We start from the raw sequence: 5,065 nt of genomic DNA on the forward strand, positions 1-5,065 counted from the left end.
CTCCGCGACGTCGGTTCGTTCCCGACGTTCTTTGTCGGAGTTGGACACAAAGCTGGGCTTTAGGCAGTCGGAGTCGGGCGGGTCCGGCGGTGGTCCGCTCGTCTCAGGTGGAATGCCTCTGCAAGCAAAACCCGAGCCAACATAGAGGTCCTCGCGAGTGCAAGCCAACAACGACGACCAACTCCACCGGCCATTCGTCCCAAAGTCAGCATCGCCAAACACATCTGCCCCTGTTCCTGTAACACCCCACTGGTCACACACAATGGATATTACCAAAACTCCTCCCACCAAACTTACTCAACACAAGAGATGTAATAAAGAGAGAAAATATTGCAAAATCCGGCAGCACCTCCTTTGAAACTAGCATAACAAGGAGGGAAAACATGTAGTTCATACAGGATATAAAGACAGATAATTCACGTAGTAGAATCTAAATGCAAAAGTGGTAAAACACATTCATGACCCAACAGAAGCAAAATAAATGAGATAAGGAACTCAACCCACCCCAAAACAAACGCTCAACCAAGAACAAAGTAATTCACTAGTAGACTTGACCCTCTCTGATTAACAACATTATTAAGTGGTGGTTCCTTTATTAAAGGTGTAGTGGCTGTGCTGCTACATCCCTCTTTTCCCAAAGCAGAAATTAGGTGTCTGCATCAAACAATGCAAGATGTGAGATGACACATCTCAGCAAGTAAATATAACAACAACAAATTGGACATTGTAAATCAACTGTGCTTAAACAACCACGTGGTTCAAAACTTCCTTTTTGAACATTAAATTGCAGCAAGTAAACAAGTAACTAAATACTTAACGCCAAGAAGAATCACCATGCACAAGTCCAGATTATCCACATCCATATAATAGATTCCACACCTCTCCCATGAATGCACATGGCTACAGATGCAATAATGACTTCTGCCTCCATATCTCTAAGGATATGAAGCTGCATCATACCCCTTCTCGGGCAACATATGATGCTCAATGTACCGGTACGGTCGGACCATAAGATCGCGACGAAACTTCAATGCAATGGATGATGAGTGCATTATGCATGACAACATCATGAGTTCTTCCCAAATAAAAGGTGCTAGACATATACTTTCACCCATTCCACATAATAACCACTTGAGTAACATGATCAAACCTCAAACTCAACATATGAAATCCATGAAACATGAACATTTTCAGATGATGGTACTCAATAAGAAAAATATGAATATGAACACAATAGCACAACATAATCAAGTATAAGACTCCTCATTTGACAGACGAAATAACCATCACAGTTTTACTTGCCTTCACCGGAAGTTTGGGCAAATCCCTAAGAACGATCCGGAAGTCCACCACCTGTTTTTGACACCCAACTTAGTGCACCAAATTCACATAAAAAGCCTCAAAAACAACGCCGCACCTACGCGCAGTCTCAAACCCCGCCGCGGGTAATAATTTCCCCCCCACACCAACCAAACTGCAGCGGCGCTGCTTAACAATTCCATAACTTTAAAATTAAGACAGCAGTGGTGACAACCAAAAACTCCAGAGACAACTACATACATTTTCCCACAAGTTTGGTATACAATTTAGGATTAAATTCTAACATCTAATTACCCCTAAATGGTCCACAAGACAACCCCTGCAATCTGTTTTTTTCCTGATTTGGGCAGCGACATATTCGGATTCAAACAGCGATAACTTTTAAAATATAATTCTGAATCGAGCGCATAAGTACTTGTTGGAAAGATAACATAAAGCCCTACATGATTCTCATACTGATTAACACTAATTACTCCCGAAAAATCCCCAGAAACTGCTAATACTGCTGCTGTTCATCCCCCTGAAAATCTGTTTTTTTGGACAGCCACATACCCGGATTCAAACGGTGATAACTTTTAATTTATAACTCCAAATTGAGCGCATAAATACTCGTTGGAAAGGTATGCCAAAGTTCTACATGATTCCCAAACTGATTCCCCTTAATTCTCCACGAAAAATGCCCAGAAATCACTAATTCTGCTGCTGTTCGTCCACCCCCTTAAAATTCTGGACAACCCTTCTACCAAATCGCACACGCAACATCTAAACAATTGGATTGCCGCACAAAATGAACAAGAGATAAACACAAAAATTACCTTGGGTTCTCCCCCTTTTCTTCCTCCCTTCCTCCCTCCACCGGAAACCGTTGAAGATTTGCACCACGCGACAGAGATCCGAGCGGCAACGAATGGCACCTTGGGAGGAGGAGATGGGGGGCGGCAGCTAGGGTTTGATGTGTGGCTGCAAGTGCTTGAGAAAGGAGGAGATGGGAGGGGGCGGCGGCCAAGAGGGTAGGGGAATGGGGGGCGGCTGCACAAAGAAGGGGGGGTTAGGGGGAGGGCGGCTAGGGTTATGGGGGTTAGTGGGCCGAAACAAGATTCGCGGCCCAACACGCCCACGCGACGGCTCCCGACCCCGATGCAAGCGCCTAACCAAAGAAATTCTACTGCCCTACTGGTGAATGTTTTTCCTCAAATTCCAAATTCCCAAAACGCAACCACCGAAAGAGAGAGAAAAAACAAAAAAATACCCTCCAACTTCTCTTCTTTGCAAACCGGGTATCACACTCTACCCCTCTTAAAAAGAATTCGACCTCGAATTCTGACGCTTCTATCGGAACGACAAAAGTAAAGATTAATGAATCAACAACACTTACCCACAACAAAAAGTTCCGGATACTTCTGCCGCATCAGCTCCTCAAGTTCCCACGTAGCCTCGCGCTCAGACTGATTAGTCCATAAGACCTTGACATACTTAATTGATCTCTTCCTCAATACACGCTCCGAGAATTCTAATATACGCACCGGACGACACTCCAAAGTCAGATCCTGCTGCACCGCAATTGGTTCCATCTCAATCTGATGGTCCGGATCCCGCAAGAACTTCCTCAACATAGAGACATGAAAAACCGGGTGTACCCCTGCCATGGAATCCGGCAGCAGCAAGCGATAAACCAGGCTGCCCACTCGGGCCAAAATAGTGAACGGTCCAATGTATCTCGGGCTGAGCTTTCCAGAGACAACGAACCGAACAACTCCTTTAGTAGGTGATACCCTGAGAAGGACTTGGTCACCCATAGCAAATTCCAGATCCCGCCTCCTCACATCAGCATAACTCTTCTGACGGCTCTGAGCTGCCAAAATATTCTGACGAATTTCCCGAACCTTTTCAGAAGTCTGTTGAACCCAATCAGGACCAACCAGGGATCTCTCTCCCAAAGTCTCCCAGCACAGAGGGAAGATACACCGCCTGCCATACAAAGCCTCAAATGGTGCCATCTTGATGCTAGCCTGGTAGCTGTTGTTATAAGCAAACTCTGCCAGTGCAAGATGATCCTCCCAGCTACCCTTCCATGACAGAACACAAGCACGCAACATATCTTCCAAGGTTTGGATTGTTTGCTCTAACTGACCATCAGTCTGAGGGTGAAAAGCGACACTAAGCGAAAGCTTGGTGCCCAATGCACTATGAAGACTCTCCCAGAATTTGGATACAAATTTGGAGTCTTGATCAGAAATAATAGACTTAGGTACCCCGTGAAGCCTGACTACTTCCTTCATATACAAGGGAACCAAATCTGAAGCTGAATTTGTGGTCTTCATGGGAATAAAATGCGCAGACTTAGTCAAGCGATCCACTACCACCCATATAGCATCCCTGCCACGAGGGGAACGAGGTAGACCCACCACAAAATCCATGGTGATATGCTCCCATTTCCACTCTGGAATTTCTAATGGCTTCAGCAAACCTGCAGGCCGCTTATGCTCGGCCTTCACGCGCTGACATACTTCACAGGCGGCCACATACTTATAAACGTCAACCTTCATCCGCTTCCACCAGAAGTTTTGCTTCAAATCTTGGTACATTTTGGTTTCGCCAGGATGGACGGTGTAAGGCGTTTTATGAGCTTCTCTCAAGATATCCAGCTTCACCTCTGATTTCTGAGGCACACAGAGACGGCCCCTGAAACGAACCAAATCATTCTCATCAATGGTGAACTCCCGCGGTTTACCATCACCAACCCTCTTTCGAGCTTCCTGCAATAGACGATCCTACTGCTGAGCTGCACGCACTCTCTCCATGAGAGGGGATTGAATAAGCATCCGAGTCTCCTCGCTAGCGGTGCCGACATAACACAAAGCGATCCCCAAACGGTCCAGATCAGCAATCAACGGCAAGACCACCTTTGGAACCCCGGACTTGCTAAGGGCATCAACCACCACATTAGCCTTCCCCGGGTGATAATGAATGGACAAATCATAATCTTTAATCAATTCCAGCCACCGACGCTGCCTCAAATTCAGCTCCTTCTGAGTAAAAATATACTTGAGACTTTTATGATCGGTGTAAATGTCACAAGCCTCGCCATAAAGGTAATGCCTCCACGACTTTAGAGCAAAAACCACCGCGGCCAATTCAAGATCATGAGTTGGATAATTCCCCTCATGCTTCCTCAACTGCCTTGAGCCATAAGCAATCACTCTGCCTTCCTGCATCAACACACAGCCAAGACCAATACGCGAAGCATCCGTATAAACTGTGAAACGCTTACCGCTCTCAGGCAAAGCTAGGATAGGGGCGTCCACCAACTTGCTCTTCAATGTCTGATAACTGACCTCACAATCGCCGGACCAGACGAAGGGAACACCCTTCTCCAAGAGCCTAGTCAAAGGCTTAGCAATGCTGGAAAAATTTGGTACGAAGCGCCGATAATACCCAGCGAGCCCCAAGAAACTTCGGATTTCAGAGACACTAGAGGGTCTATTCCACTCCACCACAGCCGCAACATTCTTGGGATCAACCGCAATACCCTGTTGATTAATCACGTGCCCCAGGAAAGCCACTTCGGATAGCCAAAAGGCACACTTCTTCAACTTGCCATAGAATTGATTCTTCCTTAGGGCACCCAGGACGAGACGGAGATGCTGCTCATGCTCGGCCTCGGTCTTTGAATAAATCAGAATATCATCCAGGAACACGACCACAAAGTCGTCCAGGAATTCATGCAACATCCTATTCATTGCTT

This window comes from Zea mays, chromosome 2 (genome assembly GCF_902167145.1).
Source record: "Zea mays cultivar B73 chromosome 2, Zm-B73-REFERENCE-NAM-5.0, whole genome shotgun sequence".
Taxonomy (NCBI): Eukaryota; Viridiplantae; Streptophyta; class Magnoliopsida; order Poales; family Poaceae; genus Zea; species Zea mays.